This window comes from Hylaeus volcanicus, chromosome 8, assembly GCF_026283585.1.
Source record: "Hylaeus volcanicus isolate JK05 chromosome 8, UHH_iyHylVolc1.0_haploid, whole genome shotgun sequence".
In the NCBI taxonomy this organism is placed as follows: Eukaryota; Metazoa; Arthropoda; class Insecta; order Hymenoptera; family Colletidae; genus Hylaeus; species Hylaeus volcanicus.
In genome coordinates this window covers 6,486,249-6,512,857 of record NC_071983.1, presented here as the reverse complement: position 1 = coordinate 6,512,857, position 26,609 = coordinate 6,486,249, and the positions used below count along the sequence as shown (strand labels likewise).

General features: G+C 43.8%; 1 protein-coding gene across 1 annotated transcript in view; it reads left to right on the top strand.

Moving 5' to 3' along the window:
* LOC128880739 (uncharacterized) overlaps nt 1-26,609 on the top strand; it is a 215,688-nt gene that overhangs the window by 114,021 nt on the left and 75,058 nt on the right. The window contains exon 15 of the mRNA XM_054131123.1: nt 11,517-11,559. The gene's annotated coding sequence lies outside the window, so the exon portion shown is untranslated. The remainder of the gene's footprint in view (nt 1-11,516; nt 11,560-26,609) is intronic.

Genomic DNA, 26,609 nt, shown 5'->3' with positions numbered 1-26,609 from the left:
TTAAAAAACCTACTTTCCAAAATATTTTACGTTTCATGCTAGAGACCTTACACCAGCTTGTTCAAGTATTCTACAATAATAAGTGGACACTGTCTCACTAATGTCCTCGTATATTTTCTCCTTTTAATTTCTCCTTTTCTCCTATACTGACCCTAGTTGACCAAGAAAAGCTTCACAATTCACCCAGAAATCGTCTTTTTCCCGCGTTCCTTTTCTTAACTCGACGGAGCATCGAAGCTGTCGTTCTTCGGCGATGCAAGGTCGAACGAGCCACCCCTAACGAGGGACAACCTCGTCGGAGATCCAAACGGCAGATGCGATACGAATAAAAGGCACGCGAGCGTTCCGCACGCAAGCTGGGAGGAAATTGGAAGGCGGCTGATATGAGTACGAAGCGAAATCACGATGGAAAGTCTTCCACGATGAACGCGAATTTACGTCGCCCACCTGCCACCCCGGCTCGTTCCAACCCCTCGAGAAAAGTGGCAAATCTGATCGCCCGTGACGATGTACCGCCACTGTTTTCGTATCACGATCTTATTCGACACGCTGCGGGAACAAAATGTGGGTCAGCGAGCGCAGTCTCCCTCGGAGTTCGTTGAGCGACGTTGCTTTGAACGTATGCTGTAAACGCGATGCGAAAGCTCGGCAGATTTTTTCTTTTTTCTTTTTTCGACCGAGCCTTTGTCGCTCTGCGAAGCTGCGGGGAACGTTGTTTGGTGGAATAAAATAAATTGTAGAAATTCTGCCCGAGGAATGTTATTTCTCGCTACTTGGGTAGGTTAGGTACAACGTAAATTGATTCAGTCTGCTGTACAGAAACTAGTTGGAATTATTAGTAATTGATCTCTGAAGCTTATCCGAAGCTCTGCTGGAGCTCGTCTAGTAGATTAATGTTTACGAGACATTCCTTACCCGTCGCTGTGGTTACTTAATTAGGTTGAAGCTACTACTAAACGTTGTACTTACACAGGGTCGATTACTGCTTCATTCGAAGATCACTATCAGACCCATCCTTCGATTAGAAATGACAGCGGTTAACCCGTCGGAATAAATTCGGTCGCAATTCGGGCGAATCTGAAGTTAACCCACGTGGCCAACGTCGTAACGTTCCCTGTTACCTTGCTCGCGCCCCCGCTGCATTATCTACCACCGCGTCTTGGCAAAGCGAAATCGGATGCGTCGTCGTTTATTATTCCCTTTGGCGCGCGCCAATCAGTGCGAAATTTCGCGCGACTGGAATTCCATCTGGAAATCTCGCCGCCGAGGGTGGATAGATGGCTCCCTCTGTGCATAACTGAACCATGGGGTCGCGGATACGCTCCGAATTCAGTTATCCGGCTAACTCGACGAACGTAGAAAAATTCTGTTTGGGCAGGAATGCGAAAGAAAGGTGGCTCGATGCTTGCGGACCGATGACAAACGAGCGAAACTAACTAACTTTTTTGTAGGGGTAGTTGAAGAGGATGCTCCTGTTGTTTTTTTTTTTTTCTGTTCAAGGGGAAATCGATTCCAAGCAGAAACTCGCTTAAGAATTCGAGCAAGTCTCGACTTTTTCCTTTGTGTAACGTTTATTTGCATCTTAGGGACTGAGATATAATTTGATTTGAACCCTAGTCAGTCACGTGGAAATTCTTTGAGAATTCATATGGGGGTGTAGAAACTTTCTAGGTGAGTTTCAAAGCTTTTGTTGGTCAGCTAGGGTCACAACAAATTGAAATTAAGTTGTAGACAAGAATTCTCTCATAATCGAGTACCCATTTCCCCAGCTACATATTATTCTTGGGGAGCTATGTAGTTTAGGCGCAAGTTCCCATCCTTGACGACTCCTCTTCTCTTAACTGGTCCTTACGCTCCCCGTCGTTATTAATCAGGCTCCTCTGATTAAAAACAAAAAGTTCGTGGAAAACAGAGCCGTCTGTTGATACGAGATAATTACGAGCAATTTCCCGGAGCGAGTTTCACGCCTCCTCGGACAGGAAAAGGAAACTTTGGACGAAACACCGCGCTCGATTCGGCAATTAAAGCGACGATAACGACGCGATAACAGACTCGGCTCGTTTTATGCAAACGATCTCCGGAGAAGGATGCTTTACGGTCGCTTGTTTCCTACGCGAGTCTCCAAGTGCCTTGGAAGAAAGGACGAGTAATCCTTTATCGGAGGGGCGAGGATTTCAGCCCGATCCTTCGCAAAGATCTTTCCGCTGCTTGCTTGAAAAGCGAGACGTGAACAGGGTCGGAATGGAGAGCACGCGATCCTCTCGTATTTTTGCTAAGAGAATAAGGGCCGTGGTTCCAGAGAAGGATTTACTTTAACTTTGCCGTCAAAGAATCCTTTCGCTCCTCTCGAGATTCCTCCCGTAAATAGGTTATTCTGCCGTCGGAGAGACTTTTTGCAACTTGCTGATCTGTGTGTTCGTTCAGACAGAAATTGTGTATCGACTCGATCGAATCGTCCAAACAATTGAAGATTAAATAAACGAATAGTCTGCTTCTGGTAGCGGTTACGAGCGATGGTCGACGGCGGTCAGTGTGGATCGATAGCGATCACCTTTGGTCATCTATCATACAAAATGAATTCTGTCACGAATATAGAAATATTAATTAATTTCTCTACAAAAGTTGATACGTAATTTTTCTCTGACGACTGCTTAATAAACGTACTTGCGAACCTTCATATTTCTTTTCTCGCAAAAGTTTTTAAAAATTTCATTTCAACCCCCAGTATTGCCTCGAGCTCGACTCCCGCAGTCCCTCGGTCGGATCATTTTCCAACGTGCCACGCACAAGAGCTACTTGCCTCCAAAGGTGCCTCCAGCAGACGAATAGCATGAATCCTTTACCCGTCGAATAATCATTCAGTGCCGATCGATGGTGCTCGATGTGTTTCGAGGCCGTTTGAGATCAATCGACCGATGCTCGCGCTCCGAGCCGACTGCGAACTGCGATAATGATTCCTAACCGTGGCGTGGAAGGCAATCGGCGGCCAATGACGCAGAAACACGGAAAACGGAAACCGAACGTCACGGCTAAGGCTCCGATGATCGCGGAACACGGAAGCTTCGCGATCCGGCGATTTCACTTTAATTGGATAACTTTTGCAGACTCGTGGGAGTCATTCGAAAATCATCACACCCCTTGAACATCAATTTTAAGCAAGATTACATTCACAGTAGACAATTAGAAGATAATACCGTTCTAATAACAAATTTTATTTTTTAACCTGAAAAAAGTCAGGTACCAGTTTATGCAATGAACTGTGATCGAGTATTTTTCAGCAGCTCCCTCTCGATATCTATTCCGACCCTAGTTGAGCAAGAAAAGCTTGAAAATTCATCGCCCTTCTAATCCAATAGATTCGCCATAAATACTAAATTGTAGAAGGTTAGGTAACAGATAACGACACACTTCCTCTGACCCATCTTTTCATTTTCGATGAAAATAATCTCAGAAACACGTACAGAGTCGAATGGATTGAACGGTGATGTGTTGGGTGTCGATTTTTTTCTAGGTCGCCAGAGACTAATCTTGATATCTTCTCGCTGTAGAACCGCCATCGAGGAGGGGAGAGGCAATAACAATAAAGCCCCTCGAACGATTACGAGGGGGTGTGGGTGCATTCTGTTATCACTTCCGGCCGATCGGGCGCCCTATCGGCATACCACGATCGCTGATCGAGCCTGAAATAAAGTGGAAGCGTCGCGGATAGGGGCGAGATCTTTGTGCCAGCGTCTGTCGTCGCGTGGCTGTCGATTATGCCGATTAAACGACCCTAGGGGAGGGTGACGCAAATCCCCGACGAACAGAATGATCCGAATGGCCGGGGAGTTTTTAAAAATTATCCTCCGATCTGGGTCAGGTGGTCTTCATTTCTTTCTCTTATTTCAGCCTCCCTTGTCAGGTGTCAAAAAGATAATATTCGTTTCTGTGCGTGACTGTCATTGGAAGGCAGACATTCTTACAAGTATTAGAAGATAGATTCGAAAATTCGAAGGAATCAGATTTGGATCGAATTGATTGCCACTTATTGCTTGATAGGAGAAGAATTATCGTACGTCATTGTAATATTAATAATTCCATCGGAATACGAATGAAAAATTCATGTAGATTTGAAATTCACGTAGATCGAAATTGTACATTGGAAATATTACGTAATCCAGAAAAGTACAGTGAACAGAAAATGACATCCCTCCAAATCGCTTACATTTATCTCAAAATAATTTCAGCAGGTAATTTCAAGCGATAAAATTCTATTTCCTCCTCATTGCTCTTCCCGCAACCATAGTCGGATCGGTCCAACGAGGACGGTTCGCGGTTCCATTAACTGGGGCATCCTCGGCACGCGTGTCCATTACCGAGTACGTAACAATCCTTGCCGAACGTAACAATGAACACCGCGGGCACGTAGATAAACACGATTGTTCAAATGGCCACCGGTTGGTCGATTTCGAATTTTCTCTTTTTTTTTTTTTTTACCGCAGAATCGAATTTTCAATATTTGGCCCGCGGGCAAATATTTGAGATGAAGGCGATACGAATCGGGGGTGTTCACGAACACCGAAACAGTTTTGTTGATTTTGCGCGTAACGGAGATATCATACAGAGCTCGCGGCACGTTCGACAAAAAAAGATTCTCGCAATATTTGCGCAAATAGACGGTACGAGTCGGTCGTTGTTTGTAACATCGATCTCCGGCTCCCTTCGTCCCCTGTCTTCCTGTTTCGATTTGTGGAATGCGTTTCCTGCTCTCTTACGCGATGCACGCGCGTGGACGTCGGAAATAATGGTTCGGCGTTTATTTTTCAAATTTTCCTGAATCGTTGAAGTATTTACCGAGAAATGGAGTCGATCTATTCGGTTCGAGGGCACGGATAGTTGGTTTAAAGTTACAACGAAATTATTAAATCGCGACGAACTTTCGTTATTTTAAACAAATCGACTTTGCCCCGTTCGAGCATGACGTATCGCCGTTTTGCCAAGCTTACACGCGACGCCATTATTCGGGACAACTGTAGCTCGTGTATCCATTACCGCGTACACGACCATTCGCGGAGTTCAGGGATGTAATTACAGACGCAGCAGGTTGCATCGTGCCCTCGTGCACATGCCCGGAAGAAGAACATTTCCATCTAACCCTAGACGATGCTTCTGACTTTCCTGGCACGCTGCTCCATTTATAATGGAATTCGTGCGCTTATGCCACCTGTACAACCATGTGTCGATGTCTCCGCGCGCCGAATCTTAGATCTTAAGCCCGAGGCCTTATCAGAACCTCGATGTTTGTTCGATGCGATTTTTCAAATTCTAAACGTGGGCGACCTTCGTTTTTGGAGATACTTAACAGGTGTAGATGTCGGTATTTGTCAACCTTTTGGCTTACAACGACGAGTGAAACTCGTGGTAAGAAATTTGGGCCATAAACAATAAACACGAGTTTGACTCGTGGTATTTCGTTTAGACTTCGTACCTCCCTGTTTAATTTGGTCCGAGTATTTCTGAGTGCTTCAAGTCCAAAGGGTTAATATTGATTATTCAGGCTGTTCCAGAATTAGTGTAAGAACCGAAAATGGGGGGTAGCTGAGACAATTCTGAATCCCAATTTCCTTTGCAAAAATGTCGGATGGTGCTTCGTTTTTGAATTATTAACTACTCGACATTTTTGCAAAGGAAATTATGGTTCAGAATCGTCTCAGCTACCCCTCATTTCCAGTTCTTACACATTCTTACTAATACCGGGACACCCTGTGGATGCCTTTGTGGTGCTCATTGTTTACTTCATTTATTCGTAGTCTACGGTATCTCGATAAAAATATTCCCCTGCACATTTTCACCCGGAATCGGGAACTGTAGAGTGTCTGAAAACTACAAGTGCGGGAACGTCATGAAGTTGTTTGCACGCGCATTAATCCGGAAAGTTTTGGATAGGTCGACGTTACCCAACAAGCGCGCAACACACGGATCCATTACCACGTACGAGATTGCGTCGCGTATCTCCAGGAAACAGCATCAATCTTGCCCCCGTTAATTACTTCGAATTACACGTGCGGCTAATAGCACGTATGGGACACCGTGGCCCGGTTTCCACCATTGAAAAACCAGTCAGGTCCCGGCATTCGTTGCTCGAACGCGCGATTTAATGGTAAACAGATGATTACAGGTTGAATTCTCGAGTGGACTAATTGCCGACTAGCGAGCGTTGCGACACGCCGTTATCGTTTCTCCCATCTCCCATCGCGACTTATCCGCTAATTGTGAACGCGGCTAATTGCAGGGAAAACCTCCTTCCTTTGAGCTTCGGAACGTATCGCGTGGGAGTGCAATTTATGCGCCCTGGGATATCCTTTAAACGAGCGAAAGGGCATTAATCGATGGCGCGTGAAAGAGACTCGATTTCAATGAACTCGACATCGTAACTCGTGGAACTGTGTAAGAGGTAGGGTAACGGTGCAAATGTAACGGAGACGAAGCGTCTGTTCGATAGGTAATTTTCTATAAAATAGGTGAACGTGCTCCGGAAAATGATGGATCAAGATAAGAGCAACCAAAACATTTGGCGTCGACTCGCTCGTCGATAAGATTCCCTAAGTGATCCCGTCTTAAAGGAAATTACTCGACTGTATCCGTTCCTTCGGTAAAAAAGTCAAACTACTGTTAACGATAAGCCGAAGCACCGAGCCCGGAATGAAAACACCCTATTAAAAAAGCACCATCAATCTTCCAGAGCGATTTTCACCAAGAAAGTAAATCAATACGTTCCCCTCTCCGTTCGCCTAAGGCTATCACCAAACAGCGAGCGTTTTCGACTCATCCCCGGGTCCAATTACACCCGAACAATCGCGTGATCCTCGTGCTCGTTTCTCCGACTGCGTCATGCGCGTCCTCGGCGAAAATAAATTCAACAATTTCCGGGGCACGCTCGCGAGCTTCCACTTCGAAGGACGAGTCTGATTTACCAAATCTAAAATCGACTTCTTTTCTTTTGCTTTAAAATCTTCCTGACCACGTAAAGAATGGTTTCGCAAAGGTCTACCGTATGCTCCCGGGATCGCAGTTTAGCTTTTACACAGCCTTTAAGAAAACTTCAAACGCGTTTCTCTCTAAAGCACATTTTCCAAATTTGCGAGAGACGAATAAAGTTTCAAGAAGAAAAATAAATTATCGCTTGAAATGATATGCATTGGAAAAAGAACCTCGACTGGACCAGACTCCGTCGTTAAATCATGGGCTCCGAAAAATGGTGTCCTTCGGTAATCCTTGCCACGAACCCAGGCTCAGCGATGTCTCCGCGCAGATATTAAGTTGTGGCTGTTATTATCGCCGCAAATGGCCGACTCCTCGCGCCTTGGGAATTCGATAAGACGAAAGGCGGCTCGTAAGCGATACAGAAATACGATGGGAACGTGAGACGACGTTCTCCGGGCGCAGGAATGTTCCAGGAACGACACAGGTCACGTAGCAAGTCGGTAGGCAAGCAATCGATTACTAGCGGGAATAAAAGTAATTGCTTTATAGTTCTCGAACCGTGGTTACCAATGGTCGGTCGTTCCTCTCCCGTGTTTCTACTCCTGGTGGAATCGTCCCGAGCACAGGACCTCTTGAGCCCGATTTATATTCGAGGGATGAAGCCATTTCCTGTTCTTTGGCCTCGCGCCACTCCAATTCAATTTTTTCTCGGGTAGCATCTCCAAAATTGTTTCGAATCTCTCGTCCAGTGGGTTCAATATGTGGCAGAGGATGGCGTATCCAATTTCAGGGCCGATCGACTTCTCAGCATTTCATTATTATTTTTACTGACACACTTGAACTACCATCGAGAGATGTTATTAATTAATCTTTAAAGTTGAGCTATTTTTTGTAGCGCATTCCTTGTTTCGGTAATAATTCTTACGAGTTACGAGGAATAACGGAGAAGGACATCACAGTAGCCACCTCTGTCGGACATCTCGTCTCGTTAATTCCTCCTTCACTCCGCCATTTAATCGACGCTTTGGCTCGGGACCGTTCCGTTAGCGTTTCATTTCCCCGAAGTAGAAAAATAGCCTCTCAGAGACCATTACATCGAAGACCGGAATTAACTTGCATCGAGCCGAGCTAAAAGAGTCGGGCGGCGAAACAAGAAACGGCGGATCGACATGTCCGAGTCGATCGACGATGCCCGTTTCGCGGAGAATCGAATTCAATCGACTCGCCGCGAGTAATTCGTGTCCGCGTACGTAAGAAACGTCTCCCTGAAAAGGATACAACGTCGACGTTCCAGCTCGAAAAGGACTTCTCGGAGAGCGATTTATTATTCTTACTCGACCTCGATTCGAACGGCACTTTTCGACATTTTTTTCTTTATTATCTTCCTTTCCTGGACTCGCGGCCACCGTTTCTGCTTCTGTTTTTTTTAAGAGTTACTTTTTCCTTTTCCTCGTCGCAGAATCGATTGGCCCATCCGTTGATCGCAGCGGAGTCTGCAACGAGATGGAGGGCAATTTGTTAAGGGGGTGCGTTCAATCGGTAAATTGCTTCGCGTCGATCAAGAATATTGTACAAGCATCTTCTTTTAAAGTAGATCAAATAAATCAAGAGAAATGAGAAAACCAATCTCCTTACTCGAGTAATTACAATAGCGATCATAAAAATCTTCGTTAATTTATTACCACTTTGTGTAATTCTTTATTCAGTTAAAGTAGCACGAAATGCTATTACCCAATTAAAGGGAAATATCTTCTCGGTTACTTCTAGATTGGTATCGAACAATAAAATTTTCTCTTCGTAAATTGAAAATCCCTTGTTCCGTGATTGTTTCGAGTTTCACGAACTCGAAGAAAACTCGACGATTCCTTCCGCACCCGCGTCGGAACGTACGATAATTTTATGTACGCGAATCCGTGGCTCTCCTGCAAATATTATCAAATAATATCGCGGGCGAAACCATCTCCACGGCTGAAACTTGTCCCTCCGTGCTATGAAAACCTAACGATAAAACAAGCCCCAGCGGTCGCGATGAAAAGGAATTTATTACATTCGCTCGCCGGCGAAACTCCGCGAACGAACTCCGACTACTTTCTCGACTCGCTGAAAAATAGAGGAAGTTAAACGAGAACGAGTGGCCCGTTGGATCAACTGTCATTTAGAAATTTAATTCAAAAGTTTGCGGGGCCTCCCTCGCCGCGCCGGGAAATGAAATCCTCGTATTGTCCTGTGGTCGTCCATTACGTCGACGAGGACGACCGGGAATGTGCAAGGAAAATGAAAAGCACGCACCACTCCCCCGGCATTCGACTTCGCTTGGAAATTAAGTCAACTACGAAACACCCTCGCAATCAGGTTTTCGTTGCCTTTTTCCTCGGTCGTAGACAACAGCTCGATAGGAGACGTTTCGTTGCGGAAAAACTTTTCCTATCGCTGCTACGTTACGTCTGAGCAATTTAAAACGACGAGGGTGGTCAACTATTGAAACTTGAAAAGTGTAGGTAATGCGAAGGTACAAGTCTCTAGTGGTCAGGACAGAGACTGTCCACTATTCCCGCATTGCTACTCAACGCTATCCACGGGCTATGCCACGACCACTTCAGCAGTGATCGCTGCACATCGGTACAAGGGTGGCGCTAGCGTCGCGTCCCTTATAATTTCCACCCTTTCTCTCGCGAAAAAGCTACGCTATAATCAGATCCAAAGCACGGTTCGCTTTTTAAAATCATTACTCGAGTAAAAATATAGCGGTGCCCGGTTCCCAAAGCTATTTCGCGCGCAAACCCGAACAGATTCAAATTTCAGTCACGAGGGGTCCTGGGACGGATTCAAAGGTAATTCGCGCCGGTGTGGATGGAAAATAAATTTCGACGGGTCTAACGAGCTTCCGTGCACGCACGCGACGATGCAATTTCGAGGGTCGGGATCGGGTACGTGCGTCCCGACGTCCGCGTCCGTTTCTGCGGCCAGCAGCCGTGGGGAACCGGAGTTTCTGAGGAAATTCGAGCCGACAGCGGTTTACTGGCCGGCGCACGGTCATTGGATTAGTCCGTACGTGTCGATGCGCTTAATTTCGGACGCCCGTAAACGACACCGCGCCAACCTGGGGGTTTTCGATTTCAATCCGTGCGCGTCTTCTGCCTCGCGCACGACGCGGAGAGAGTGCAACGCGTCCGTTCCAATTACAGTTGCAGTCGCACTTCCGGCACCCACCGAAATTCGCGAAATTTATGGAACGATCCATCGACGGGATCACCATTTTTCCTTCGAGGAGCGGGATGGACGTTTCACGCTGGACTTTCGATGGATTTCGGACGAGAATTTGGGACGAGATTGGAAAATTCCTGGGGACGAAGATTGGGAATTCGTGGTAGCGATTCGAACTATCGGTTTGCGAGTGGTCCGAGTGCGGTCGAAATAGGCGAGTTTCAGAGGAATTTTAATTGTTTTATCTTAATAGTGTGAGGTTTAGATTGATAACTGTTTTCTATATTCCTCGGATCGTACAAAATCCACATCGATACAGTTTCATTTTTATAGATTTTTACTACTCGAAACGTGGTCGGTGAACACTTTGCAATGGTGACGGAATCGGTAGGCCTGTACTTGAAAATAAAACGCTAATATTGCAAGTTAATTAGGAACTAAAAGGGTCTCAAACCTTTTTATATCTACCAAGTACGAGGAAATAATCACCGAATAAAAGAGGACAGGTTAACGAGCCCGGATTTTCGATTAAACCGGTTAATAACGTGTTCCGTGTCACAATCAAACAAAGGAAAAAAACAGAGGGAGTATGGGGTCAATCGACAGAGACTCTCGCCGCCCTCAACAACCATTCAACGATCGATCACCAACGAGACAACGTTTTATCCGTTGATTTTCGACCAATTGCCATCGTCGCCGACCCTCTCCCGTACTTTACGTTCAAATGCCCTCTTCTTTTATTTTTTTTGTTTTATTTTTTTTTCCCCGACTCCCGTTCGTTTGAATATTGTAGCGTGCTCTGTTTCCCTCGACTCGATTTCCATTTTAAATCGAAACGCGCTTCCCGACGAAATTCCGCGGACTTCGAGTTTTGACAGGGGTTATCGGATACGTGCGATCGCTCCATGGAAATTCCGTCTGCCGATCTTTGGGGTTCAATGTGTCCACAGGGATACGCAACTTGAACCAGTAACACCCTTGCAGAGCCCCTCCCTTTGTACGACCTTTCGTGTTACTTACACAAAGGTTTTTCTTTCTTCAATTTATTATTCTTTTCACAATCAAGACGCGTTGAAAGGTAAAATAGTCGAATTTTATTTCCCAATTTGTAATACTCGTTAGTGTTATAAGGGGAAGATCATTATCAGAAGATTAATGATTTCTTTACATAGAAACCATTTTCCAACTCTCTAGCTTCTATGGCCAATTTAACACACTCTCATATTTTTTTTATCAAATCTTTTAAATTCGTCAAGTACCACTTGTTAGATGTATAGAGTAGACCGATGATTATATAAAAGAATCCAGTGTCGATCAACAATCCTAACAAGCTTCCATTTATTTTGCAGGTCGATCTACCACGCCAAGACGCCACACCGTATACCCCACATTGTGAGTAACCTGTTTAATTACGTTCCTTCAATTAACTCGCCTTCTTCCATCGCGCGTACGCGTAACAGCCCCGTCCAAGAATGACGGCACAGCGTTCTCATCTTTGGCGGTAACCTGACCCTCCCTTCGGTAATTTTTAATCTCCATCCGCTCGATCCTACTTCATCCGGAAACGAGCTCAAAGGATGCTCTCGTCTCGAGTATCGATCTTCCACGCCGTGGTATTAATCTAATCCCTTTCGACGAGGCTTGGAACAAAAAGGGCTCGGTCTATGATAGCGACGGGATTGGAAAAACGGGCGCAGGTGAAAATTACGTTCCGAGCGGCGTTTTCGTTCTAATTGCACGGCGAAATATTTTCGATGCCCGGGGACCGCTCTCGGTGAGTTTTCAAATTAATTCCGCGGAAAGTTTGGACGGCGAGTTGAACAGCTCGCGCTGTTGTAATATTTCGCGCGATTATTCTCGTTTCGGCGAAGCTTTTCCCAAGAGGAGTTCGTGCTTCGTTTCGTTCGGTGATTTCAACGCGTGGAGTCATCTCGCGAACTGCCTGAGAACCCTTCGATGGACGCCCGGGGAATTTTTAATTGGTTTTCTTCGAATTTTGACAGATGGTATCCGTGGTGGCGAGAGTTCGTATATTCGACGATATGTAGTTAATTGTTCACGGATCAAAATATTATGGAAATTAAAGAAAATTAGGATGGCAAGCTTATGGCACCGATTTTATTAGGACGAGTCAAAGCCCTAATCTCGACTTGGAATTAAACACATGTTGTCCTACATTCATAATTAAAAATCCTTAAACTCACTGCCACTTAAGCTCCTGCTCGCTCTCGAATGTACAAAGACGCCTTAATCGATATTCTCTTAACGGACTGCTCGCATAGACGACGTCGCCTAGCATAGCGTAATTTAAAATTCAAATTCAAGTAAAAACGCTCGAGTGTCACCGATAGGAGTCCCCCTATATTATTTTTATAAATCACGCTTCGTTTCCACGAGCCACCTGGTCGGGATCGATTCACGGTCAACAAGGGAAGTCGCGCTCGCGGTCGGGGAAGAAGATGAACGATGACGATGACAGGTGTCCAGACAGCGTCGATAAATCCCAATTAATTGCATCGACAAACGCTGGCTGGGAACGAACGGGAGAGAACCGAAAATGGCCGACAGCAGCATCTGCCCGCCAGAGGAAATCTGTCTGAAAGAAACCCGACTTTAATCCTCTTACGTCCGTCGCGCTGCCGCGGAAAAATGGCGTTCTTTGGCTGACCTTAAACCCGACAGAAACACGAGAGAATTTTCGTCCTCGACGAGGGAACTACGGACAGAGGGACGACGCGAGACGGAAGTCGAGGAAAAATGCACACCCGCCGCTTGGAAAAGCAGCTCTCGGTGAAATTCTCGCCTGCTCGAAGCAATCCGCGAAAACGAATTCACTTTACTATTCAAATAAAGAAATTGGAGACCGTAGATTCTTTGGATTATTGAGCTTAAAGGGCTTCTTGGAGGGTGGCAATTAGACGAATTCTATCAGTGGATTTTTTCATAGCAAAAGGAAAAGAAAATTAAGCATTGAAAGCATTATTACGCTATTATATGATACATGGAGCAACGTAGATAAGGACATTGACTTTCGACTCTGTTCTTGGACCAGTATATAATAATTTGAAATCACTGAATGATGAATAAAATTGAAGAGCAAGATATATTATAAGGAATTAAAAAGCGGATCTGAATAGACAAGTACTCCTCGCAACACACGCACGCAAATTAATTCATTATGGCGGAGTGGAAAGAAAAACGTCAATGCGCCCTTTCCAAGCTTGATTCGCAGTTTCGTGTTTACATTCCGCGACACGCCAGAATGCAGTCTTGATTCGCCATGTTTGCAGGGGCCCATATTTCGCTGGAACGAGGACATAATTAACGAGCGTCGCCGTCGAAATTACACACAACCCTCCCGCGTGTTTCGCGCCATATTACCCTCCTCCCGTCGAAGTTATCGTTTACCTCCGCGAGGTTCATCCCTCGGAAACGAACAAGTTTCTTAAACACGCTATCTTCCGCGGAAGGATCGTCGATCCCCTGGCAACTATCTTGTTGCGTCCAGGCTTTTGGTAAACAAGCCGTAATTATAAGCCGCGCGGGCGAGTCTTAATTACGAGGCGACGTACGCGTCAAAAGCTTTCCTCGTCGAATCGATCCCGGTGTCTGACAAGCCTCGAGGAGCTCGCGGCGACAGCCGCAGAGGAATGTCGCCGAGAGGACTTGAACCTTTGCTTCAATTCCCGCGCACGTTTTCTAATCACGAAGAAGATGTTCCTGCCGCTCGATACGACTCGACTAATCCCAATGTTTACTGTCTGGATGTTAAACGCTCGAGGGGGCACGACGTCGGAGCTTCGTGCTTTGTATTCCCGATTTAGAGCATTCGGGGATGTACAGTCTATGGCGGTGGATTGCGTCGGGATTATTAAATATATGTAGGAGTTCGGCTCTGAATTGGGCTCTGAATTTCAAATTATCGCGCGATAATCGATCGAGCGCAACGAACGCAGTAGTTGTCGTTTTGTAATCTGTCATCGTAAAGAACTCGCCTGCCAACGGTTATATTGCATCAATTCGTGAATACGTCCGTTCTTTCTTCAATCCCCATCGGTCTGAATCCTACATGTACAAAGGAGTCGTTCGAAGAATTATATAGCAGTTTGTTTGTCGCTCGGATTCCGGTAGATGTCGCGAGATAAATTCTTCGCGTATTTCATATTTCTCTGTCAAGCAGTTTTCCTGTAACGCCGTGACGAAGTTATGCTACGCAAATTTGCTTTTCTCAGCTTCCGCGAACTTTGATTGTGTTACAGGAACGCCAATGAAACTCTTTTCTTTAACGCTTTGATCCAGTTTGCGAAGTTATTTTTTCGTGACGTTGCGCTACCTCGCGTCACTCGATATTGTCAGGCACCAACTTTCTCTAACTTTCTTTGTAGAAAATTAAAAATTTTTTGATTCTAGTTTCTTTTCTCTTCAACTATTCTGTAACTCCCGGTACGATAACAAAATTAGTATAACATATTCCAACCACCTCCTCTATCGGAGGTTTAACGACATTGCTCGAGAGACCACGGATTTTACAAAATATACAAACTCGAAACACGCTCGGTAAACGCGAGGAGGAGGTCTATCCACATGCAAAACGAAATATTAATTTATGAAATATATTCCGCGCGCGTTTTGCATACGCTTTCCGTATTACCATACGCCATAAGTGCATAAATTCCGCCGGCTGCTTACAGCGTTACGCAAGAAGCACGACATAGGGGGAGGAAAACAAGCTACGCGTATGTTTCGTGGCCAGTGAATGACTCGGTTCTTATCAGCCGAATCTTATCGACCCCCTAGGAAACGTGAAATTGAAATTGAAAACACTCGTGAGCATCCGAGCGAGGGGGAAGCCCGAACGACGAAGCTATTTCGAGGGATTTTCCGTGAGAAAATCGCGCGATTGAATTAGAAGCGCGGGGAGCATCTCGAGCTGAAAGGCGCGACGAAGGGAAGCCAGTGGGAAATGCGGGAAAAGTGCTCTTCGAAAAATCACCGATGAGCCCTCGCGACGGCGGCGGATTAATAACGAATACGCCTTAATAATCTCAGCGGGCGTCCGCCGTACTGGAAACTGCGGGGAGTAATCAAATCTGCGGTTCCTAGGATTGGATGAACTCCAGTAGATGTGGTCGGTCACGTACGGTTCCCTGGCAAATTCGATCACCCGCCACGTGGAGCGATCCATGCGCCTGCAAATGTGAAACGTACAAGTATTTTTAGACGGCTGTAGCTGGTCTAGGCTTGCAATCGTTAATGTAAAACTTCAAATCTCAGATTTCTTTTTTAACTCTTAGTATTCTTGGTTAATTCGTTCGGGAAATCGTTGGCCACAATTGTCATCGAATAATAGTAAAACGAATTAGAATTACTTCAATCGCGTCAGCTTCGAGGATGAATTATTTGGTATCCAGGAATAATTAAATAACTGTGTAGATTAATGAGATAATGGGATACAACTTTTTACACTTTTTCTCGAGGCATTGTACTGTACACGTACGCCAAAATTAAGTAAGTGCCTAGGATTTATACGTTTCGTTAAATTAAATCCTTAATGCAGGATAAATTAGAACGACCCCTCTGACGCCACGGAGACGAGTTACTTTGTCACTTTCGTCGGACATAATTAATAACTTTAAACACGAGGTAATCGCGCGCAATTTTTTGTGCCCCCTCTGAAAACAGAATTTCGCACGTGCGACGAATGCCGGGCGCTTAGGTTCCGTGCATTTCTCCAAATTAAATCCCGAAGATCGGTCGAGAAAGGACGTTTCGGATGAGAATATCCACTTAATCCGACTCGATTAAAGGGAGCCGCGAAACCGGGCGAGCCGCCTGTACGTGTCGGCTAATTAAATCCGGGAAATTAGCTCTGTCTTAGAGGGAGATGGAACGTCAGTCGCAGGGAGGGCACAATAGCGCGGCTGTTTCCACTAACGTCGTAGAACTCTCCGGCGAAAGTAATGAGAGATTTGGATCTCTCCGCTCGGAGGTCCGCCATAGTTTTCTACCTCTTTCGGGGTCGTGATTTTCCCGGTACAAGGTGAGCCGTGCAATTGTCGTGGTGCACGGTTAATTTGAACAAGAACGTGGGTATACAATTTAATTTTCGCAACTTCCAAGACACATTTTTAAAACCAGACGCGGTAGTAATTAAGCAAGAGAGATTTTTCCAACCACTTTTCATTTACCGACGTAAGCGGTTCAAAAGAGGTTTCTTCGTATTTTTCAACGAAACGAGGAAAAGGATATTTTCAGTTCCTGTTTATTAACTTTGTTATTTCTTGCGTTTAATTCAAGAATACAAACCGTAAAAGCCTTCAAGGCGTCTTTGTTTACTTGCGTTTATTTATAATTATTGTAAAGAGAAGTATACTAGGTGCTATTTAAAAACTCTTCGAAACAAACATTCCTCGAAAGCAATCTTTCTTTAAATCGGAGAAACCGATTCGACCGCCACGACGACCGGTTCGCGACTCACCTTGTATAACGCAACGACTCACTCGAGCGACAAGCCAAGCGAAGAAAATGGGATCGTTTGAATACGAATTTCACGGTCTTTAATGTCGAAGGGATTTGAATTCATTCGAGGCGAGCCGAGAGCAATGTTCGCTGAATTCGCGAACGCTTCTCTGCGTTCATGGTAATGGCCGACAGGGGTGGCGGGTCCTCGAAATAATTTTCGACCGTTTTCGCGCGATTTCGAGGCTCCGGAGGGGGGGTGGGTGGGGGGTTGCTCGGTAGAAGGGGTTCGGGGGAGCAAGATTTTTCGCGAGTGCCTTCTGAAAGGGATCAACAGAGCCTTTTATTCTCCGGGGTTCCATTATACCCGCTCCCGAAGGCATCGGCATTATGAATAATTCGGAAGTATTTGCTTTTCCGCCTGCGCGTCTGAATTAATAAGAAGCCTTGGAAATCGTCGGTGGGTGAGTGGACTTCATTACGAGGCAGGCGGACAGCTTAATTTCACCCAGGTACAGAGCGTTTCAGGATCTTTCGCAGGAAGCTGTTTGAAAATGGGCAGACTTTTTGAGAACGTTCGACACCAAAATTTAAGCGCCTCTGCGAGTTGCTCGATCTAAAAGATTCTCCTTTAAAGGGGTGTAATATCGATAACATTTCGTCTAATTTTTTTTCTGGTTCAGAATACTTAAATTAATTGTATTAGGTTGTCCCGAAAGTTTCTTTCGCGAGTTGCACCCAATTATTTGATGTGGTCGTGTTTATATAAATAGACAATCTAATTTCATAGATATTCATGTTGTAACAGTAATGTAACATAAAACATAAAATATTGTGCATGTATTACTTATTAATAAAGCGAAAGAAACTTTTTGGACAACCTAATAATTTCTTGTGAAGAGGTAACCTGATTTTATTGAAGTCATCGTTAGGATTTAATTTAAACAAAACTATGAAACCGAGACGCTTGAAATTTAGCAAACATGTGCAGCAATGTTGAAAGAAAGAACATAAAAAATTCCATGCAATCACCTTGAATATCTATACAATTATTAATTATATCCTGTGCAACGCGAAGGATCGACTTCCGCACAATTTTTTCGACACCTAGAAAAATTTATTGTTTCTTGCGAGTCTGACAATTAATTACATCCGTGTCTGATATTTTGAAACTTCCTGTAGATTTAATATCTGGCGAATGACAATCGCGTGCAATACGAAACCTTCCGAGAGAATTTAATATAAATGTCAGAGAATATAAATTGCGAGGTTTAAACCCGGACAGCGTGTAGCGGGGGTGTTGATATACTTGGGAAAGAACGCCATTTAATTGCAAGACTTGCAATATTCCTGAGTTCATCATTGACACAAGAGAAAATAAACATTACAGTAAGAAATCACAGGAAATAAAAAATTATACTTCAGTCATACTCCAAACGGTAAAAAGCAACCAAGAATGTGTACCTTATTACGTAGTTTAAGCCAGTTTCTAGTTAATTCAATATTAGTTTAATACAGTTAAATTAACCTGCCGTGTTACTTCCTTGGGGTAATTTAAAAATTAAAATACATCGCCAGAGTCAGGAATAAAGAAATTCTTATTTATTTCTGAATCTGTATATTCACTTTAATTTGGTCAGATATTCTCCAGAAAGCATTTGACGTGAATCCACAATTGATAATCGTCACAATTTTCAGTGTTAAAAAATATTTAAATATTAAAAGTAATAATGCAGTGTTCGACAACGCTTGAATTTTCGCGCGGAAAATTTCTGTGTTATCGGCTCCCAGTGGGGTAGTACGAACTGCCCCGACAGAGGGCGGTACCGATCAAGTGGAAAAGAGCGCGCAAAGAACATTCGTACTCCTTTTGGAAAGTTCTCCGTCAAGATGCGTGCTCCTCGACAATTCATCCGCTCTTATCAGGAAAAATCGGCACAAGAAATGATTAGGAACATTCGTATACGGAATATTAGGATGACGATATCGCTGAACCACGAGTGGGAGCAATTGAACATGGAAATCTGGGTATGTGAACTGAGATATATCAATATTAGTCGATTGACATCTTTGATGGGATTCGACAACGACCCACTGTAATTTTCGTTTGAGAATTTCGACTGTTTTTGTCAATTTCGATACTGTACAATTTTTATTCTTATTCAAATCTCATTTTTCGTGAGATTTGAACAGAATTTTATGCATACAACGAGTAAAAATGGGTATTTTATGGGTATTGTCGTTACTCGAAAATTTCGTGAGAAGACAGTTCAGAGCAAGACTACCTTCTTAATGTTCCTCGGTCCGTCTGTTAATCGTGTTAGTCATAGAAACGACCTTCGTGTTCGTTAGGCGATGAATTTTGTTTGTGTAGGGGATGAAAATAAAGTTTTCAATTATGGAGTATTGTGTTATTCATGAGCAAGTGGCCTGAACGATATTTCTTCCAATTTCGATTCTCGTTTACGATTCAAATCGATTATGGTATCTTAATTCGATCACCAGATGTCGTGGTTAGGAAGGGTACGTGGCGCCCTCAATTGCATGCACGAAAATCAAAGCATGCTCTGGGACAACTGTCTCCCTGCGTACAGAATCATCATCCAATTTGTCCTGAATTGATAAGGCAGTTTCCTATTCGTTCAGCAACTGCATTGTGAGTTCTGCTAGTATGTATACTAAAAATTGTTAGAAAATTGTAATTGATTAACATAAAAATAATAACATAATTTTCAAAATCAAACTTATAATGTAATGTACGAATAGGATATATACAGGAATGTTAGGTAACGGTATGTAGTAAATTGTAGTATCCTATGGAGGACTTCTTTACCGACAGGATACAAGTAGCAATCCTGCGTTACCATCGACAATGAAGTCTTATATTAACTTGTAGAATTAAAAAAAAAAAAAAAATAGAATCTAAATAATCTGTCTCAACTGCGCATTAACAATCTCGTGATATGTTTATGTTACAATGATCTCTGCGCGTGTTTACATCGAGATCGCGATCAGAGTATCGATTACCCACCGCAACTTCATCAACCCAAGCTATTTTCCGTAAATTACGCTAGCTAACGAATTTTTATCGATTAGTATCGGTTTCCCCAAGTGAGATTAATACTTTTATATAACGTTTTACATAACGATATTCTCATCGTGTGGTAAGACGTCCATCGGATAATTAATTAGAAGTGGATCGCAATAGAGAGATCGCTGAAAATAGTTTATTACCCTCTGGAGCGTTTTCAACGTGCAGCTCCCTTGCGTCACTGATCCCAGCATCTCCTTATTTAGACATTTATATCATACGCGCGGAAAATTATCACCCATAAACTTTTCTCTCGGCGCAAATGAGAATCGTCTCAACAAATTCTTTCAATTCAACTTTCTCGATGCTGAAACTTGTTCGAACATAAAATTATATATAGAAGACGGAATTTTTATCCGCACTCGGTCGGTACTATTGTTACGATTGATTATATCAAAGGATGTAATAGTTATATATTTTATGAAATTATCAGAGTTTCTATTGTAGAATCTATTGATTAGTATTTCTAGCAATTGCTATTAAATGATTTTAACCTACAAGTTAAAAATCCCAAATATTGATAAAGCGTTATTTTACTATACTGACTGAATAACGCTACTCTTAATGCAGCGTGATTTTACCGACTGACAATCTGTCAACGTCACTCGACTGTTATCGATAGAAATTTCGCGGTGTTTCGCGACATTTTGAAACGGAATGCTGAGCCTGGAAGAACCGATTCGTCGAGTATACACGTAGGGTATATTTAGTCGAAAACTTGTATCGTTACCGAGACATCGCCCTGCAATTCGATCTTCACGATCGAAGAGGGGGTAGAATGTTCACAGGCGTAATGGACCCAGCAGGATCAAAATAATATTTGTTTGCTACCAAGGCTACATTCGTGGTGTTAACTCTTTGCGGCACAGGAATTCAGGTCATAAAATAGACTCATGTTGCACAAGAATTTTATTGCGTTTCAAATCAAACAAAATTGTTATATTTTTATTAATCAAGGTATCACACCTATACACATGCAGCTATTGCAAAATTTTGAGGTGGGATTAAAAATGTCCGACCATGCATTACGGTCCATCAAAAAGGTGGGACACTTTTAATTCCACCGTGTCCCAAAGAGTTAACGGACGCATACGTAGTCGGAATCTGATTATGAGAAACGCAGGAATTTCGCCTCTGTAAGAGTATCCTGTAATTCGATACAGAGGGAGTGTTCCTGAAACTTTCCAAATACCGACATTTTCTCATTTTCACGAAACACGTGCAGCCCCGTAATCGCAGTGACAGGCCGCCTTTGCGTCTGAAATGGTTCTGGGAAGCCTCGTGTAAAGGCTGGTCCACAATCGTTGAGGTCAGGATTTAATCCAGAATATGTTTGAAATATAGTTTCTTGGTTTATCGTTGTACTGAAAAATTGAACTAGGTATGGTTGAAAGCGTGATAAATATTTGTTAAAGGAAAAGTATGGAGACTGTAATAACACTATAAATTGAACGTCTGGTTCCACGTTGCTTATAATATATCTGTGTATTATGTCGTATGTACTTGGATTTAATATATGAATATTACATGTACTTTACATGTACTTCGTCCATTATAATGGAGCTGTATGTCAGATGGCTTGATATTTGGTGAACAGAATCGAACGATGCTTGTAACGGTATATTTTGGTTCGAAAGTGTGGATCAGCCTTTAAAAGGTCTCTTCGGTGTTCATGGGAGAGAAACACGGGATTCAAGGGGTCGTGTAAACACATCCACGATGCTTACGTTCGCGCGTGGAAGGTCTCTCTGTGTTTTCAACCATGGCTACCGTTGCGCACCCGTCGTATAGTAGAAAATTCGAATTACAGTTTTTGTTTTTCTATTTTTCTAGCTGCGTCACCACTATCCCCCGGTGCTAATAAATGAGAATTCATAAACTTGAGGCTTCTCCCGTTATAAAAACAAAGAAGGATGAAACAGTCTCATAGAAAATAAATCCTAAATTTGAGAAGTTATGATGTACTCTCCATTCAAACAAACCTTTAGTTCGTATTTTAAGTCTACTTGATGTTCCTTCGCAGTAAAAGTAATGGGTACGGCTGTACTGGAGAGCGGTCCGAAATTAGTGGAGTGTAATTTTAGTCGACGTTTCTTATTCTCGCGATCCAGACTCCCGGGAATTCGCCGCGGCGCTTTTTATCTCTCAGCTGGATTTTATTTTGAATGCCACCGAAACTCGGGGCCCTGACCTTAGCGGGAGCCAGTTCGTTCCCCTGCTGTTCATTCTAATGCACGTGAACTTTCGGATCTTTCTCGATAGAACATACTTCATTTCCTAAAATAGTAAATGTCAGCTCCAATTGAAATTAGGAGCATTTAAACTAATATAAAAATCGATTCTGGAAGCCTCATCGTATTTAGACGATCCCATCTTTTTCTGGCTGTATTTTCTTTCGCTCGAGAAACTTAAGGACCCCTCTCGTTAGATATTTTTACCCCGGGCCAGAGAATTCAGGACTCGGTAGGTCAAAGCGACGGCGAACTCCTCCGACTGGGTTCCAGAGGAGTCCTGTTTCGTCTCCCCCGTTCCGTGACTTCATTAATCTAACATCGCCGCTGTGTTTCGTTCCTCTGTTTCGTGTTCCCCGCTGACAGCATTAAAGCACGTCAGGGAAACGTGTGTCGGTGCAATTCGCTCGTTGACGCCTCGGCGAACAAGTTTCCAAGATACATTAAGACGTAGTTCGCGAATCAGCTTCGTTTATATTTGGAGCAGAATGAAACAGCAGACGAATGTGACTAGGTGTACCTAATGGTATTCAAATGGAACACCAGCTACGATATTCTAAGCAACTCCCTTCGAATCTGATCCCTTTTAAATCCACGAAAAGTAAAAATAATATCTCTATCAAAGAGAAAGAAAGAGTGTTCCAAGCCAACAAATGACGATTTAAGTCCGAACGAAATAGACCGACCACCCAAGGCCACCCGGTATCTACCCCCACTAGTCCACCGCTCCACTGCATCGCTCCATCTCTCGTCAGATCGTCCAACCCCCAAGCGCGCGCAATTTGAACGCCTCGTTAAATTATTCTTCCCACTAAGAAACCCATAAAAGTTTCAATTGTCCTTTCGTCAATCACAGGTCGAGCGACTAGCATCCCTCGTTCCAATATCATTCAAACTGCAACAGCATTTGCCATAACCGTCGTAAGTGTATCCCGGTGGATGTTTCGCGATTCATAAGGACCAGCGATGTTATCAAAGGCCGTTCCGGCCGGGTGAAATACTTTCCGCGTTTATTGACAATTTCCCAGATACCTGGGTCACGGTGGTACAACGTTAAAATTGAAGCAATAAATTGGCATCCAACGCGACGCCCAGAGACGATGCAACCCCGCTAGACCTTTTACGATCCTAATACCTCGTACCTATTAAAGGAACGCTCGTTACGGGGCAACGTTGCATTTTCGACGAATTTGCTTAAGTGCACTTCCACGGGGTGGCGCGAAAATTTTCCCAACGCCGGCAGGAAGGAGCGGGGGAGGGAGGGGAGGGAGGGGGGGGGTAATTATCGTGGGCCGTAAGTCAGAAGCGCCGTTAAAGCTGGCCGAAATTTTTGCAATCCTCCTGACTAGGCTGGAAATAAATTCGAGGCTACCGTGGCGAGAAATTGAATTATTACTCGATAAGTTTGTTGGTTAGTTTGTTCTAGCCGGACTGAAACTCGTGAAAATTTCTACGAAGTAATTTCTACGAAGTAATTTCTACGAAGTAATTTCTACGAAGTTGACATTTTGTCTCGAGACTGTTGAAGACTGTTAGATAATTTAACATTTGGTCCAAATTTATCTTCATTGTCGTGTCATCTTTGAAATTAATTTTATTACCTTAACGAAAAGTCCTGTCACCCATTTCCGGGTGACGCGGCGACCAACGTTTCAAATCGTTGGTTGCTCAATTCGTTATAATTAGACTGCGGATCATTATGCAAAATAAAATATTCGCGAGCGTGCCTATAAAAATTGAACCTAAATAGGAATTTATTTCATTCTGCAGATATTATAACGTGAACTTTACTTTCAATCTTTTTTTATATTCTTGCATATTGTTTGCATTTTGTAGTTTCTTGCACATTCAAATTTTCTATAAGTGCATAAAGATCCGTAGTCTAGTTATAATACTTCGGTTGCGATCAAATTTCGTTCGATTTAGAGTTAAATTATCGGAGGCTTGGAACACCCTGTATACCTATATCTGGTGAAACCCTCGGAATATGAACTCCTCTCCTATATCGAGGGATACGCTTCATCCTTTTCGGGGGCTTAGAATGTTTAATATTCGCGGTTCGAATATTTTCTGGCATTCATCGGCACGCGGCGGGGTCCCTGTTAACAGTTCGCAGGAGAGGCTCGGTTAGCCTGGCTATCGGGACAATTCTCTCTCGTAGTCGTCATGGAAACCCCTCTTCGGGATCTCCCTTGTCGAGGGTAGGCAGTTTCCAGAGGTTTAGGGGTGTAACATTCAACTCCCAGCGAACGACGTCGATCAACCCGAACCTATTTCGCGCTGATAAATCTAAACGTCTCGTCCTGTCGCATCTTGTGTCCTTCCAGTTTGCGCTCAGCATCCATAACTGTCCTCCAAAATCTCTCGAAGGAACATCGAGCAAATGTCTTCGAGGCTATCTCGTGTTATAATAACAAACTGTATTTATAGGTGTCCGTTTCATGTTTGTAAATCTTCGGTTCGAAATTTTTCCCGAATTTTCTGAAGAAGTAGCCATAAAATGGAATTTCTAATAATCAGATTTATGTGTAATTGAAACATCGAAAGCCACTTTTCTTTCATATTTTGCGTGACTTGGAACGGTACTTGTACGCTCGTTTAAAAAAAAAAAACGAATAAATTCCATCAACAGAAAAAACACTCCATGGATCGGAATGAAGATAAGCGATCCCTTAGCCTAGCTCGCAAGATTCTAGTTTATTCCGAGTCGGGATTTATTGCCCTTTAACAAGCTAAATGCAAACGAAGAGCTCTCCCATCGTTTTTTTTTTAAAATACTTGGGTACCTTCGAGCGACCTTGCCCGTGTCGAAACGTTTCCGTCGCGATAAGCTGACAGCGTCAGGATAAACCCAAGGAATTGGCCCGATCCTTCGAGAGTCCCTCGTTTTATCAAACCATCCCTCTGTTTTGTCTTCCCCCATTTCCAGGACGATGGATCAGCCAGTTCTTCTTCGAAGGCGAGTCGGATTCGCGCTATTCTCGTAAAAATGACAGCGGGGCGAACGAGAGGATTCGGAAAAATCGAAAGCTACCTATAAAGCGGGATGTCACCGACGCCGTCCGATTGCCAACCTTCTTTATCGAGCCAGCAGGCTTCCAGTAACATATTGCCGAGACGGAACTGCGCTCTCGGTCGAGAATACTCGCGATATCCAGCGAAATGTACAGTCTGAGTAGCTGGGGAAAAATGGAAGAAGAAATATCCAAGTATTTCGAATATTCCTACGTTCGAACTAGCCGCTGGTAGTGTCGCAAGAACTCCGCAAGATTAATAAATTCGAGGGAACACGCTAAGGGTCTCTCCGATCTCTTTTTACCCGAGGAATTGAAATTCTCTCATCGATAAAACAAGACAAGATTTCCGTGTGGATAGGTGGACACAATTCTTTTAGTTTCTCTTTTAATATTCTCGAAAAATAACTTCTATAGAGACCACTTCTTCTTCTTCTTCCTCTTCGTAACTCATATTATACTTCAACTTAGAACTCGAAATCTAGCAATTTAATTTCTGATTTATATCGACCGAGCGAAGTTTCCCTTGGTAAATTCGCGTCCACTCCTTGGTCCAACCCGAGTTCCGATAAATTTGCGTCAAGTTCCTCCTTCGCCTTAGGTCAACCGTGAAACATTTATAGTGTCACGAGGATGTACGAGCAAGCCGAGGAGCAGGCATCGCGACGACGGTTGAACCGCAGGCGCATGTGCGCTCCAGCTGCAACGCACCTACGAACGCGCGTGGAGGGTTCTAAAAATACGCGGCCACCCCGAGTGCACTTGAAACTGCACCGACGGAGCCTGTGGCTCTGCGAGGAGAGGATGGCCGACGTCGATAGGCAATTTCACGACGCGACGCGTCGCGTCGGTGCATCCCCTGCCCTCGGTCTCGTTACAGGATCCGCGCGATACCGCGCGAACCTGCGTTTTCGCCTGTTTTCTTTGATCGATTCGCTCGGAGAGACGTTCATTCGAGCGAAAATTTTAAACAACCGTACGAAGAATGGAAAATAAACCAAAGTAGTGTTCTTCGTTCTATTTTTATCGAAAATATTTCCAATCGGGCAAGGTTTGCAATTTTTCTAAGTGTATCATGTCGAGGATGCGAACTGTTTTCGTTTGTAGGCAAACTTTCAGGAGAAGACGGTTTAGTAACAGGATGGGGTCTTAAAAAACGTGTACCCTTGTGAAGTTTATATGAGCGAGTTCGTAAGTTTCGACAAGTAGATTTCAGGTGAAATAAAAGCAAACGGATCGCCGGAGCTTAAGCTTTATTTATAGACAATTTAGCAGCGCCGGTTTGTCAACAAAAATTCACGTGACGCAACAAAACGCCTACATCTCGTAAACAAGATCAACGTTTATGCGAGCCTTTTTGATCCTTCTCGTTTGCGGAATTCATACCCCCTCCCACGTAGCGGTGTCCGCGTGTTACGATTCACCCTGTGTATCCAAAGGGGAAGTTACGATCTAGGCTCGGTGAAATATTTGAAGAGCCTCGAGTGGTTGCTCGATGTTCTCCGGAATTAATGTGACGTTTCCTGCTCGTAAAAGCACGTGGAATCTAATCGCAATAAAAGAATCCGAAATCGAGTCGTAACTCGCGCTCTCTTGAATCCACTGATGATATTTTCAGACGTGTAGAGTCAATGTGTGAAATCATAG